Genomic DNA, 16,741 nt, shown 5'->3' with positions numbered 1-16,741 from the left:
ATCAAATATATGTTTCAGTTGTAATTAATAAATATTGGTTAATAAAGCTATGTTTATAGAAGTTGAATAAAGGTCATCAAATGTCATTCAATGTGATGTATTTATTGAAAGGGACCAATTTGTCCAGGGACATCTTCAGAGAGGGGTAGATAAATATAGTAGTGGGAATTAAGAAGGTAAGGGGGGATGAAATGGTTCAATGGGAATGAGGGATGGTTGGGAGGAAATGAGGTAAGGGGTAGGGAGGAGCTTAAGGGATTTATGCAAGTGTAACTGGGTAAGGAATCACATTTTGGCATGAACTTGATACCTGCCCTCTCCCCTTTTTTGGTGGAATAGTGGAGAAGAGGGGCCAGGCGTGCACTTTTCTGTTTCCCCTTTGGTGTTGGATGTTCATTTCAATGAGTTGGGAAAGGAAAGTGAGCAGTTGGATGCTGCTACATAAGTAAAATAAATGTGCAGAGGTAAGGATGCTGCTTATTTGGTGGATGTTTAATTCAATAAGTGGTAAATGAAGTGAGTGATGGGACACTTGCATATAAGTATAATAAGCTAGTGGAGGTAAGGGCACTGCTTATTTAATTGGATGTGTAATTCAATAAATGGTAAATAAAGTGAGTGGTGGGATGCTGCCTCATAAGTAAAGTAAGTGAGTGAAGGTTTGGACACTGCTTACTGGGTCAGGATGAGCAAGGTCACCCTGTCCTGGTTAACATTACATAGATCTTTATGCTGTGATTAATATCAAATATACTATGTTTCAGTTGTAATTAATAAATACTGGTTAACAAAGTTACGCTTAGGGAAGTTTAATAAAGGTAGTCAAAAGTCATTTGGTGTGATATGTTTATTGAAGGGGACCAGGGCAATTGTCTTTATTGTGTATATATATATAGTTAAAGAATATAAATGTGTCGACAAGAGTGGGAGGTTGGCATAGTGATTAGAATGTTCACCTTGCAGGCACAAGGCGCAGAGTTTGATTCTCACATGGGTTAATTGACTAGGCTTGGAATAGCCCACAAGGGCAGTTAGTCTGGTACTAATTTATGAACGTATGATCCTATGTACAACTTTGGACATTCACAAGTGGAGTCCATCAGGGATCAGTCTTTGGACCACTCCTTTTTGGCATTTACTTCTCAGAAGTCAAGACCAATGTCAGTGTTCTCTGGCTGACTAAATTTGCAGATGATTGCAAATTAGGAACTGTCATTGAATCTCACACAGGCACAAATGTTCTCCAGGAGGGCTGACACAGACAAACAACTGGTTTCAGAGCCATGGACTAAAACTAAATGCCCAGAAATGCATAATAGTATCCTTTGGGAAGTCATCCATCCCTGGTAGCTATCAAATTGACAACACACCCCTTAGAAATGACCCAGTAGTCAGGGACATGGGGGGACACATAGGTAGCAATCTAGCCTTTGATCATCATGTGTCTACAGTGGTGAGGCATTGTTCCACTGTATTCGGCATTGATCATACCTATCATTGAGTACAATGCCCCCTTTTTTTATTTACCTAACCAGGCATATCCAACAACTGGAATGTCCACAGAGGTTCCTCAGTAAAATAATGCAGGGTATAAGTAATATGTCCTATGCAGACCACCTCAAGTCCCTATTTCTGTATTCGGTCTCCTACAGGCTTTTGAGGGGAGACATTTGCCTGGCGTGCAGGGCATTGTCAGACCCCACTCTGATGGACCTGTTGCATTTTCACATAACAAACAGCACCAGAATTACCCATTCTAAAGATGTAAACCTTGCCTGTATAAATAGGACCTGCTGGAGAGATAGGTATGTATCCTGAGACTACCCAGTCTATGGAACAGGCTCCCTATCCATTTTAAGCAGAGTTCCTCCCTAACCCAATTCATGTGCAACTTGGACAGTTGGATGGGATACCAAAAATGAATCCCTGCTTTGGCAACTATGTCTCTAATGGACAGAGGTAGCCTGTAAATGGTTCATCTCCCAGGCCCATGCTTACACTTATCAAGGGTATAAGAACTTGTCAGAGATTTGGGATGCATGGCTAGGCTTAAAAAGGCCCTTGTGTTTGTTAGACTAGTAAACACCTATGAACTTATGAACAATTATATACAAATAAAATAGAATTAAATGCTGGAGATATGATTCTAAAAGAATAGCTGATTGGCTGTATAAATATGAATGTGAAGTCATCTCACATTTTTGGAAAGAAATTAATAACTTTATTCAAGCTCTTTGGTCAGACAGATGTAATATTTCTGAATCTTTGATTTTATTTAATGTTCTAATTCCTGAGATAATTCCAAAAACCCAAGTGCCTCTTCTTTGGTCTATTCTTGCTATAGCCAGAAAAGTAATTACTAAAAATTGGAAAGGTAAAAGTTTCCCCCACTAGAGTTGAATTCATTAGTGTGCCAAACATTGTTTGCAGCAGTGAACTGCACATTATAAAGATGAGAACTTTTAATATGACACATTCATATAAATCTTGGCTTAAACTTAAAGACTTGCTTGAAAAATATTAATTGTTGTTGATATACTATAACTTTGATGTATTTATCACCTGTGGACCTATAAAAATAGTTATCTGTCTGTTTTATAATTGATTTGTGTATTTATTGTTTTAAAACCAAATAAAAAATTAAAAAAAAAAATAAAGAAAATGCAGATTCCAGCACTCCCCCACCAAACAAACAAACAAACAAACAAATAAATAAATAAATAAATAAAAAGAAGTCAAAAGGAACTAAACCTATGAGAGATGGCTGGTAACAGATATCAGTACAACTTCTGTCTTTGCAGGGTCAAGCTTTAGTCAGCTTAAAACCATGCACTGTAAAATTGTATCAATGAATTTCTTTAAAATGTTGAAATCCACCAAAAATACCTGAGGAAAAAAGAGGAAAAGAGGAATGTAACTAAATTGTCAATGTAACACTGATAGCTAATACCTGTTTTATATCATGACCTGTCATAGGGGTGACATTTATACATTAAATAACACTGATACCAAGAAAGAGTCTTGAAGAACTCCACAAATTAGCAGGTCGCTACTGGAGGGGTTAAGAATATACTCAATAAAAGCGACTGAAAAGGTAAGAGCAATCCATTTGAGAATTTTTTTTTCAATAATACTTCTTTATTGTTTTTCTGCTTATTCATACAAGATATTTGACAGTGAGATACACAGGTGGTTTCCAAACAAAGTTTCTAAAAACAATCTAATAACATATATACACTATTTACATGAATGCTTCCATATTTCCATAATTGTAGAAATACACCTTATTTCTCCATGAAAAATATCTTATAATAATGTGGTTTCAAGTAGAATTATACTTTATAATATGTATAACAAAGGAGTATTTCAGATTCCATGTTTTAAGCCAATATAATATTGAAGATTTGTTTCCATAGTTTCAAATTATATGAATTTTTATTTTGATTATTAATTACATATTTGTGGGCTAAAATGTGTTTTATCGCTAATGTCCTAAAGTTCTCCCATGAGGTTTGAGATGGAGTCAGCTAGTTAGTAGCTATGTAAAACTTCATTAGTAAAAAAATATTGATAAGTATAGTAATTTGGGATCTTGATAAGTCATTTGGAGGAATATGCAATATCATAAATTCCCAAGACAGTGTTGAATTTTGGTAACCCATCTTCTGTAGTCGTAGTTTTAAGGAATTCTAGAGTTTATATATACATTTACAGCTCCAGAACATATGTAAGAGGTCCGCTGTCTCATCTTTACAATATGGCCATTTAGGAGAATTTTTTTAGTTAAATTTATAACGTTACAAGACATATACCCATACTTGAACCACTCTGCTCATGAACTAAGACAGAAAATGGGTCTTTCCAAATCATACTTAGTGATTTTGAGACAGATTAAAGAATTGTCCTTAAGTTACTTTAAAAATGTAATCATTAATAAAGAAGATTTAACAAAATGTATATCAATTTGGCAAGCCCTCCTACAGAGTTCCATTTGAGAATTTTGTTAGTTAAACTACAATGAGTTCAAATTTGCTCCATTAGGATTTTGTGGTTTATAGTATCAAATGCTTATAACCTCTTTATGGGATTATTTGAAATCAAACATTTATATCATTTAAATATGTGGTGAAATATTTCAGATTTATAGATGATTTTTTTTGTTTGAAGGTGGAGAGATATTAGTGAATGATTGTGTACAGAATTTGCTAGATAATAGGCTTCATATACAGTTTGATGGTTTACAAGTTGGTAGGAAAGTAACATTTCTGGATGTGGAATTAGAAGATGTAGTAGGTGGGGAGTAATAACCAAGCTGCATAGGAAGTTTGATAATATCAGTCATTTTTTGGATAGCAAAGGTTGCCATCTACCACATTTGATGAATTCACTACCATATAATAAATTATTACAGATTTTTAGGCTCTGTAATGAATAGGATACCTTGGTTAAAGAATTTTATAGAACTGTAGTCAGTTTAAACAGAGAGGTTATGACTCCCAAGTTATTGTGAAATCAGTACAGAGATTATTAGTAGGTGACCAATATTTTAAATGTCAAAATAAAAATAAAAATAATAATAGAGAAGAATTATGTAACAATGATATAAAGGTAGGGAATAATGACAGTATAATTTACTTTGTAACTTCATAAAATGTTATTACAGACAAGGTTTTTGATGTTATAAACTTTTATTCGGGTTCTTTATTGAATGACAGAAGTCTAAAAAATCTTTTAACTAAGAAACTCTTTCTTTCTTTGAAAAGAGGCCTTATTATTAAGGACATGATTGTCCATAGTTAATTTTCAACATCTAGGGTAAACTAATGTTAGAACCTAAAATTGTTGGCACGTTACCCTGTGGTACTTGTTCAGTATATAAGCATATTGCAAGGACATATGATAAAATTAATAAAGATTATTATGTTTCTAGAGATATATATATATAATTGTAACATAGAGGTCATTATTTATGCCCTAAGATGCTCCTGTGACCTTTTTTATATTGCAGGAACCAAAAGGTATTTTAAAGTTAGATTACAGGAGCATCTCAGGGATATTAAGAATAAAAAGAATGAAAGCCCCTTAACTGTTCATTATGAATTATGTCATGGGGGATGGAAACTGTTTAAAAGGTAGCAATTTACAAAGAGTAAAAGTTCACGATAATTTGGATTTGAAGAATAAATATTATACAAAGAGACAGTGTTTATTTTAAAACATGGAACAGTGACACCTGCCGGATTAAACATGGAACGTAATTGGAAATTGTTGTAATTAAATGAGGCATTTGTTTTTATTGGATGAATGCTTAATTATATAATTGAGACCTTAATTGATGTTATTATATATTGTGAAGTTTTTTAAAGTTTTTTATCTCTTTAAAGGCCTGTTGGCCGAGGCACTAGAGAGTGTTTTTTTTTTGGGCTTGTGGTTGTTTTCTTTTGGTTTTATCTTTTGGAGGATTTTATGTGTATAACTTCTGTCTTTGCATTGTCAAGCTTCAGTCAGCTAGAACCATGTACTGTAAAACTGTATCAATGCATTTCTTTAAAGAGTTGAAATCCACCACAAGTACCTGAGGAAAAAGAGGAAAAGAGGAATGTAACTAAATTTTATTTTATTTATTTTTATTTAACATTTGTTGACCGGGAAAGTCCGACTAGGTTTCACAGAGCCTGTTTTCAGCAGAGGCCCTGGGAGAAATGCTCCAGATTTGTTAGTGTAACACTGGTAGCTAATACATGTTCTATGTCATGACCTTTCATAGGGGCAACATTTATACATTAAATAACACTGATACCAAGATAGAGTCGTTAGGAACTCCACACATTCGAAGGCTGCTACTGGAGGTGTTAAGAATATACTCAATAAAAATTACTCAAAAGGTAAGAAGCAATCCATTTGACAATTCTGTTGGTTAAACTACAGTGATTTCAAATTTCCTCCATTAGGATTCTGTGGTTTATTATATCAAATGGCGTGGAGAGATCATGTAGGCCCAACATGGAATAAAACTGAATTAATAAAGCCAAAGCTAGTGGACAGTCATCTAAATGACTAATGATGTCTTGAGATATAATTTTTATGAAATAAAATATTTGTGTCATTTTAAATATTTACCCATTGCTGGCATAAATACCTTACTCAGAAACAATTGTATAAAGTCAATATGTAATGTTTTCCAACATCCACCAGAAAATTTCCACATAATGGTCCCTTTCTAGGAATTTTGTGTTACCATATGGCATGACACACATTCTTTATCTGCATTTCAATATAGTCTTCAAGTTCTGTCAACCATGTGATTTTTCTAGCTAGTGTTTTCATTTTAACAGTACTACGGTGACTGCTAAAGCATTCTACATTTCTTTTCATTTGCTATGAAATGTTTATCTGAGTTCTATGTGAAGCATTGCATTTTTTATTCAGAATTCAAATCTTTCATTGAACATTTTTAAGCTGTCCTGTAGGGTAGATAAGTGCTTTTCAATCACAAAATGATTACCCTTCATAGTTTCTGGTCTTAGTCAAACATCTTATTATTACAGCTTTAACAAGAATGGTGTGGAAATGTCCTGCAATGATAGTGTTAAATAATTATCCCTGTTGCCCTATTTGAAGTTTCATATAACAGAATTCTACAGTCTATTACTGTTAGAAAGGTCTCAGGAAATGTATATTTAACTTGATATTCATAGCCTGACGGTGTTATAGCCCATCTCTGGAATTTTCCTGCAGTATTTATGGTAAATTTGTATGCTAATCAAATAATGTTTATAAAGACCAGATAGTCAGTGCACCAACTAGGGGTGCAACCATATTGGATCTGGTCCTCACTAATATGGGAGACTGCTGCACACCTCCTACTGTAATGCCTTCCCTTGTAAGATCAGACCACAAAATGGTCTCCTTTGAAGTAAAAATAAAACCTGGAGCCCCAGCCAAACCTGTAATATTCAGGAAGTATTTTAAGCCTGACCTCCTGCTAATAAGCCCCCATAAACCCTAAGAACACTGCTGCTGCAGAACTGTTCACAGAAACCCTGTACAAGCATGTTAATAGCTGCATAGAGGCAGCTGTACCCCCCCAGAAAGTGCAGAACTAACTCAAAAAACAAGCCACTCTGGTGGAATCACATAATCAATAGGCTGTATAAGAGGAGGAAGAAAATCATGGCAAAAATTAGGAGGTGCAACACCCAGCAGGATAAAAGCACTCACTTCAAACTAAACAAACAACTCAGTGGACAAATAAAGTCAAACAAAGCCAAATTTGAGGTAAGTTTGGACTCTAAGGCCAAGGACAACCACAAAGCATTCTTTAGCTATGTTTTCAACCTCAAAGGCAGTACACAATTGTGTACAGAACTCATTGTAAATGGAGCCACGTATACTGAGCCAGAAAATATAGCAAACCTCTTGGCTGATAAATTCAGCTCCAACTTTACCCCTGTCTCCCCCTCAACCTTCCCTCAGGAAATATTAACTATAACACCCCCCTACTATCACTAGGGAACATGTCCTTAATGCTCTTTCTAAGACCAAGAACACTGCATCAATGGGCCCAGACAATATCCCAGGGTGCCTTCTAAATAGCATGAAACATGGCCTATCTGGTCCTCTGGAATTAATGTTTAACTTTAGCCTTCAAACAGGCTTTGTTCCTCATGAATGGAAAAAGACAACAGTCATCCATTTGCACAAAGGTGGGCTCTCTACAGACACTGGAAACTACAGACCCATATATGTAAAGCCATGGAAAGAATTATCATGGAGATGATCAATAGAAATATAATAAACCTCCAGACACTGGACCCAACCTAGTCTGGTTTCGTCAAGGGCAGATCATGCCTACTCAACCTGGTGGACTTCTTTGAGAAGGTCACCAAAGCAATGGATGAGGGCAAAATCATTCACACTGCCAACCTTGACCTGGCCAAGGCACTTGACACAATACCCCACTCGGGCATTGTTGAAAAACTCAAGAGGTTAGGTATCAATCCATATGTCACCTAGTAAATAGTCAGCTGACTCACAAACAGGACCCAGAATGTTAGAACTGGGGAGTCCACCTCTATAAAGAGGCCAGTCATATGTGGAGTCCCTAAGGGATCAGTCCTTGGACCTTTCCTTTTTGGCATTTACTTCTCAGAAGTCAAGGCCAATGCCAGTGGTCTCTGGCTGACTAAATTTGAAGATGATTGCAAATTAGGAGCTGTCATTGAATCTCACACTGTCACAAATGTTCTCCAGGAAGGGCTGACACAGACAAACAACTGGTGTCAGAGTCACAGACTAAACTAAATGCCAAGAAATGCATAATAGTATCCTTCAGGATGTCATCCACCCCTGGTAATCATCAAATTGACAACACACCCCTTAGAGTTCACTCAGAAGTCAGGGATAGGGAACACACATAGATAGTGTCGCTTGCTCTAGTGGGGGTGTTTGTACTCATTGATTGGTGGTGGCAGTGAAGAAGAGTAGAGAACAATGATGACAGATCTGGATGCTGACCTCCATCATCTCTCGATCAGGTGGGCAAAGAGGTTAGGTCCTTCTTTTAGCTTTGATGTCAAAGAAGGCCAGCCACTGTCAACCCCTATCCTTTAGGTGTCTAACTTTTCTGGTCTCTCCAATTGCTGCATATGTCTATGTAGGTTTGGGGCCTTTTTGTTTCCAAGGGGTATGGACTACATTTTTTAAGGTTTAACTTCAGGCCATGGCTCTGGCACCATGTACTTGAGAAGTAGTCTGACAAGCGCCAGCAACTCTACCCTGTGGGTTCTGTTCCCACAGTTTGCAACCCATCTTGTGACATATGGGTTTACATTTCTAATGGTGTAGCTTTAGTTTTTAACAATACCATTGTGGGGTATTGTGTCGTCAAGGTCTCAAGGTTAAAGGTATGGACCTCCTCCTTTCTCAAATTTATTGGTGACTATTTCAAGAAGCTCCACCAAGTCTCAAAGGCATTGATCTTCCCTGACAAAGCCAAACTGGTCGGTCCAATGTCTGCAAGTCCCTATATCTTTGTTTATGAGCTCCATTATGATCCTCTCCCTGTGATTTTAGCTTTTTTTTTTTTAGTTAGAGCTTTTTTTTGCAGGGGAGGCTGAGATGAGGCTACACTGGATGGGGGGAGGCTCTCCTGCTGGGGGGAGAGGGGGGTGAAGTTGCACTGAACTGTTTGCACTGAATGTTGGCATGTGTGTGTGTGGGTATTTTTTTTTTTTTTTTTTTTGACTAATTCTGAGCATATCTGTGAGTTTCCAGGTTCCTTCCATACCTAGAAAAAAAAGGCCTTATGATTGTCCTTCCATCCATGGCAATTTTTTCTCAAAATTTGATTTAGTTGATTTTTTGAGAGTTTTTAATTTTTTTTTAATAATGATCAGGGTGACTTCCCTTTATGGATTTTGTCTATATCATGTAAATAGCTTTCTCCTCTTGTAAAGTTTGTAATGGCTGGGGTCCACCAGACTGACGTTTGCCCTTTGTGTGAAAAGAGTCTTGTTTTATTTGGGATTGCCTGATCCATGCAGTCCTGGAGGTGTTCATAGGTTCTGTTTAGGGGGTCTTTTTTGTTTGGGGTGGTTTTGAATGATTTTAGTGACAGTTAGGATGAATGAGGGACTCCACCAAATGAGGATATGTTTGTATTTATGTTTGTGACAATGAGATCAAGATGATTTAGTATATCGTGTCCTCTCGGACACAGACTAGTCCATGTCATTTGAATGGAATTGAGATTATGAGGCTGCGTTGGGCTATAGGGCTTGGAGCTTGTAATGTGTTCAGTCTATATTGGAGGTAGCAGTCACCCCAATATGATGATGTTACATTTAGAGATACATACCTCCAGTGTCTTCAGGAAGGCTGGGGTTCCTCCTGAGTGAGGAGAGGGTGGCAGCATGCTACAATTTGTAGAGCAGTTTTGCAAAGCTGATCATCTTGTCTATATTGTGGCATCATTCTTGGTGAAGGAAGGATACTGCTCAGGGTAACTTAGCCTTTGACCGTCACTGGTCTATATTGGTGAATAAATCATTCTATGTTGCACAACTTGTAAACAAAGGTTTGGAATCTAAGTCCAATGAAGTCATTGTTCCACTGTATTCAGCATTCATCAAACCTGTCATTGAGTAAAATGCCCCACTTTGGTATGTACTTAACCAGGCATATCCAACAATTGAAATGTCCACAAAGGTTCCTCACTAAAAGGATACAGGGCATAAGTAAAATGTCCTATGCAGACAAACTCAAGGCCATATCCCTGTATTATTTTTCCTACATAGTTTTGAGGGGAGATCTATGCCTGGCATACAGAGCATTGTCAGACCCCAATCTGATGGACCTCCTGCATATCCACAGAACAAACAGCACCAGAATTACACATTCTAAAGACCTAAACCTTGCCTGTGATATAAATAGGACCTGCTGGAGAGATATATATGTATTCCAGAGACTACTCTGCCTATGGAACAGGCTCCCCATCCATGTGAAGCAGAGTTCTTCCCTAACCCAATTCAAGTGCAGCTTAGACAATTGGATGGGAAACCAGAAATTCATCCCTGGTTTGGCACCTATGTCTCTAATGGACACAGGTAACCTGTAAATGGTTCACCTCCCAGGCCCATGCTTACACTTATCAAGGGCCTCAGAACTTGCAGAAATTTGGGATGCATGGCTATGCTTGAAAAGGGCCTTGTGGTCATTAGCCTAGTAAACACCTATGAATCTATGAAAAAAAGCCTTGTGGTCAGTAATCAACCTGGATGTTCTACCCCAGAGGTATTGATGGCATTTTTAATCCAAAAACAAACCTGGTGCTTTTTTATTGATTTGGGAATGATTTCCCAAAGTAGGACAAGGAATTCTTGATAGTAGTTTTTTTCACCACCTGAAAACATAGTATGTTGGATAATAGCTCTCAACTATCGTGATTTTCACGGAACGTCCACATTTTTTCATCATATTTTTGGTCTATTCCTCATAAAATTTGTGGTTTTCTGGCAAATCACTGAGGACTAAACTCACTAAATATTTACAGACATTGGAGTTTTAGAGTTCATATTCTTCAGAAAATGCACGCTGATGCAAACCTGCTATCCTATCACCTTTTTTTAAGTGTTTAATAGCAATATTTAAAATCTGCCCTTATTGTCCCCCCCCCCATTGTTTTAGCTTTATCCAGATTTCTTGAGATAAGAGGTTGAGAGGTATGTGTTGGATCACAGAACATTCCCTAGTCAAAACATTCCCTAGTCAAAGATATTGCAGGTAACGGAATCTGGTAACCCTTACCATAATGTGTCAACAACTTACCACAAGTCAGCATTTCTTTGCATTTTTGAAAACATTTTTCTCAAGTCTTTTCTACTGCCAAAACATATTTTTCAGCAACCTCTGCAGTGAGTTTCATACTGTATTGTGGTTAAGCATTAAATGTCCAAAATAGTTAGTGGAATTAATGAATATTTGTAACTCTTTCCCATATGTGAGCAGAATTCTCATGATTACCATTCACTTTTTTGCAGAAGGGCATGTTCCGTTTTCTTTCTAACATATGTCCCAGATATTCAGTCACTGACTCTCTAAACTCGCATTTTGATTTTTTTTAATTGTTATTACCTAATCCTGACACCTTGATATTGCACAGTTGTTATTTTAAGGAGTGTGTGAATTGCAAAATAGTTTCCAATGGATTAAGGTTTTCTAGATTTCCAAACAGATTAAAGTCGATCCATTTTTAAACTGATTGATAAGATGTGGTATGAATTAATGGATCTACTCAAGAGATGCAATGAAAACAAGCTGACCATCTTAGCAATGTATATGAATGACTATATAAAGATCTTAGTGGACATGTTGGCTTCATCTGGCCCGAAAATGATTGAGTGTTCCAGAGAAAAGCTAGGAATGTAAAGACAGTGACAGAAAAAAAAAAACTCCACCAAGGATTGTGAACTTTATGATGAAGAAACAGCATACTTAACTCATAAATGAGGTATACAGTGTGAACCAGTTTGCTGGTGTCTAATGCATCAGTGATATATTAATTGAAGTACACCAAATTCAGGAGACATGATGTGCCTTTAACAAACCCAAGCTAGTTGGTTCTATGGGTTTGTAGTTTGCCTATATCATTGTTAAGTTCCATAACTATGTATTCCATTGCTTTACAGATAAGGCTGGTGAGGCTTATAGGTCTATAGTTCCCAGAGTCAATAGTAGGTCCCACTTGCCGAGTGGGATGACTACAGAAGTTCTCCATACATTTAGTGTGAATCTAATGAAGAGTCTGAGATGAAATAGGATTAATAGTGAGTCTAAATGACAGTGGACTGGATTCAATAACAGCAACACTATGTAAGCTGTTTTGTATTCATTAAACGGCTCTACATGATGTGTATTGCTGGAAACTAAAGGGAAGTGATAGAATTTACTAATGACAAGATAAAGAGCTGAAGTACACCCTAATTAACCAATCCAGTTTGGCGGAGCTATTCTGAAGCTATAAAGCAATCATGTAGATCAGTGTAGCCATTTGCCCTGAACCCCAACACTCTTTGTAAAACAGGCACAATTACACTTATGAAACAAAAGCATGTTAGGGTTGCTGTTGCTGTCATTATGCTGTGTGTGCAACAGACTTTAAATCAAGGTCCTGTTGCTGCTGCTGACAGACCTCAGGCAAGAAGAAGAGGGGTATTTAGACACCATTAGACTTATCATGGACTGCATGACACACAGGTAGCATATTTCGTCCAGTGTTTCCCTGTCCACTCTTTATCACTCATCCAATAAATACAACTCCAGACAAACGCCAGATACTTTAATAAAACAACAAAGCTTTTGGATTGCAAATCCTTCATCAATGTTAGAATCTGCATGACACAGCAATTGATGAGTGATAAAGAGTGGACAGGGAAACACCGGAGGAAATATACAACCTGTGCTGCCCTCACCTTAGACTCCATGGAGAACATATCCTACGTATAGCATTAAGTGTACTAGCTACTGGTACTTTCCAGAGACTCACAGGGGATATATTAGGGGTGTCACAGGCTTCAGCCTATAGACTATAAATCAGTTTTTAAATGCAATTCTACAACATGCAAGGGATTAAATCTGTTTCCCACACACCCCACAGGAGAGAGCAAGAACCATGCAGGAAATCTATGCAGTAGTACAATTCTCTTAAGTGTTGGGGGTCATAGATTGCACACACATAGAAATAAAAGCCCCACTCAGTGAACAAGGAAGGAGGTGCATCAATAGAAAATGCTACCACTCTAAAACTGTCAGATTGTGGGTAATATCCAAGGGATCCTCTGCAATGTCTGTGCAGGTAATCCAGGCAGTTTCCATGACTCACACATATGGCACACCTGTGAGCTGTACACCAGGTTTGCTAGGGTGACATTCCTCAAGGGCATCTAGTGGGAGATGTAGTTTATGCCTGGCTCATAATACCCATGTGAAACACACACAGCTCCACTGAGCAAGGATATGAGGCCCATGTTCAAACTAGGAATATCATAAAACGTGTTTGGATTGCTCAAGTCAAGGTTCAGGAGTCTAAATAGATCAGGAGGTGCACTGCAGTATGACCCAGGCACCTCTGCTAAAATAATTACAATCTGTACCATGTTACACAATATAATTGTCAGGAAACAGCTTCAACAAGGACAGCAATGGGCAGAGCCACAGTTTCAGGAACCACAGGCAGGGCCAACAACAGCAGCAGATACAGATGAAGAGTCTGAGGAAGAACCACCAACTGGAGAAGGTGCTGGCAGATGGAGATGTGCAGAGTATGCCATGGCTCTGGCTAAGAGGCAAAGTATAGCACACCCAGTCACTACCTAGGAAAAAGGATAAGATCCCATGCACATACAAATAGAAAAACTGTTATCTGTCAAACTCCACAACCTTTACTTAACCATGTAATGGCTATATTGTGAAACCATCAGACAACCCTCAAGGACAGAATTTGTACCTGTAATGACAAGGCAATCATGGAACCTGAAAAAAATAAGAAGGTTACATAACAGATTACTTTCATGTGGAAATATGTATATGGCCCTATGCATTTGTCTGAGGTGTACAGTTATGTCAGTAATATCACCTATGTCTGATGTTTGCAATATACAGTTACATATTCCAACCAATACTGCGCATCAAGCATTGCAATTCACCACTGTCTTTAACACATAGAACAGTTCAATTATACCCTCATTTACACAACTATATCAAGAATCAAGGCTAAAGTACCTACTGTTTCCACTGCTTTACTTACATTTCTCACTGAAATACAATGAGGTTCAGCAATTACATAAAAAAATTCACAAATAAGAAGGAACAAGAAATCAAAAACTATTCTTCTGTAATACATATTGATAAATGCAATATTGTGAGAAAGCAAGCATTAACTATCCACTTTATGCATCGGACATATAGGCAACTTTAAATACAAAGACATGTGCAAAGGGCCGGACACAGTCGGCATCCTTTCCACATGGTGGTTGTGAGGGGGGGAGTGGCAGGAGGTAAAGGCCAGCACCAAAGAAATGAGTGTGTGTGAGTAAGAAACTCATTTATCTATCAGATTATATAGTGGTCAGGGCAAGTAACAATAGATGCATAGCACTCAACAGTACTATTTAGATAGCTTGCATGTGTGTGAGGTGGTGTGGGCAAGTGATTTGTTTTTCCAATGTGTGTGTTTCTGCATGAACACAATCAAGCACTGGGCTAACACAATGTTTTGGCACCTTGGACAGGTGTGAGCCATGTATGATAGTCAGTTCACCATTGTTGATGCTGACCATGAGACCCACTTCTTCCAGGAGTTTTCCTGCCACTTCTAAGTCCTGGCTAGAGGTCAGAGTGCTACCTGAATGTGACTAATATCTGTTGGATGAGTTCACATCACAGAACCACAACTGAATAGCCTACCACGCCTGGATGTGGACACTGTAAACACTGAAGGAGCAGTGGAAGTAGTGTCAATATGGGAGTGGGATCTTACACAGCCACATCTGCCAACACCAGAAGATGTAACAGCTCTCTGGCCACATACTGTAGATGCCCACCCTCCCCCACCAGACATTCCATCACAAACACTGCCCAGTCCAGTCATTCCTCCCATCCAAGAAGTTACCCATACATTTCAGGGATTCATGTACATTAGAATATACAATGTTTAGTACTTGCACTATCTCTTCTGAGGTCCTGGTGGATCATGCCTGTGCCTCCACTATGGTCCTACACATACAGACATATGTAGGTGGCTCCTAATGACACAACAGCATCAGTAGGATAATGGCCAGTAGGCCTCCTTTGAACACCTCTGCCTATCCTCCTATGTGGCACCTCACCCTCAAAATAACTACAGGGAAAAGCAACCAGCTCTGCAACCAAAGTAATCATACTACTCTCATTAACTGTGTTACCCTCAAGCTATCCTATATCAGAGGTCTCCTTGTCATAGGTATGTGTAGGCATACTATGCTTGAAATATGGGCAAGAGTTCTGGGAACCACAGCCTCAGTGCCCAACTGACTGTCTGCACCCCCAGAAAGTGCCTCTTGATTACCACCAGCACCACTACCACCACCAGAGACTACCAATACTTTGACATCAGGTTGTAGGAGTGCCACTGTCAGGATCACCTATGATAACAAGCAATAAACACAAGAAACAGAGAAACAGGAAATAAAATAAATCAAAACCTTTTCTTATATGAAAGGTATGTTAAACTGTAAGAGATGATAAAGCAATACAAATATTACTTTCAGTTAGATCTGAATCTACCTTACATCCAGCAATAACAACAACCAAATGTGTGCTTACCATATGCAAGTGATTTTTTTCAGCCCACAACCCATATGCCCCTGTATTTAAGGAACAGATAGGAAAGAAAGCTGATTAGTATCACAAGAAAGAGAACAATCCCCTTTAGATGTACAGATTAAGAATATTCTCCTACAAAAATCATTGACCAGTTGAACCCCCCCCAACCCTCCTCAATGTCTCTATTACTGTGTCATCTAACTTACACAATTATTTATGAATTGGATTACTCAATTATGTATGAACTGGATCTGGTCTGTCTTCAGTAGGTTATCTGTATCTACTTTGGATATGTCTCTCCCCCCCCTTTTTCAGTAAAGCCCAATGGAAAACAGGCTTCAGAAAAAAATTGGTTCCCCCTGAAATCATGGTATTGCTGTTATTCTGTGGGCCTAAACTGGCTGCCTGTGGGATTATCCTCAGCATCTGGGGAATTATTATGCTGGTACTGATGGGTATCTTCTTCAACATTCACTCAGCAGTGCTAACAGAAGATGTTCCTTTCACTGAAGAATGTAACAGTTCTGTAATGCAGAGAACAAGTTGTGTATGTGTGTAATACATTGCAGTTTTAACAATACTAATTCACAATGTACAAGTAGAAATGTAGAAAAGTATTATAGTGCCATATGCACTGTTGTGGAGGGCAGTCAGGTAGATATAACAAACTTAGCATGTTCTTTGTGCTAGCACATGTAAAAATACCTGACTACCTGACCTTGCTACAAAGTTATACTGCAGTTTTCTGCGATAACTGTTCAAATTCCAAGAAAATAAACCTAAAAATCCGTATCAGGTAGCATTCTGTAACAAACTTTTTGTAATGCTGACAATAACTGATATAAATGGACTATGTCAACAGTAAAGGACAAAGAAAAAG

This window comes from Protopterus annectens, chromosome 4.part0 (genome assembly GCF_019279795.1).
Source record: "Protopterus annectens isolate FY-2018-M chromosome 4.part0, PAN1.0, whole genome shotgun sequence".
Classification (NCBI taxonomy): Eukaryota; Metazoa; Chordata; order Ceratodontiformes; family Protopteridae; genus Protopterus; species Protopterus annectens.
Note: the sequence above shows the minus strand (reverse complement) of the source record.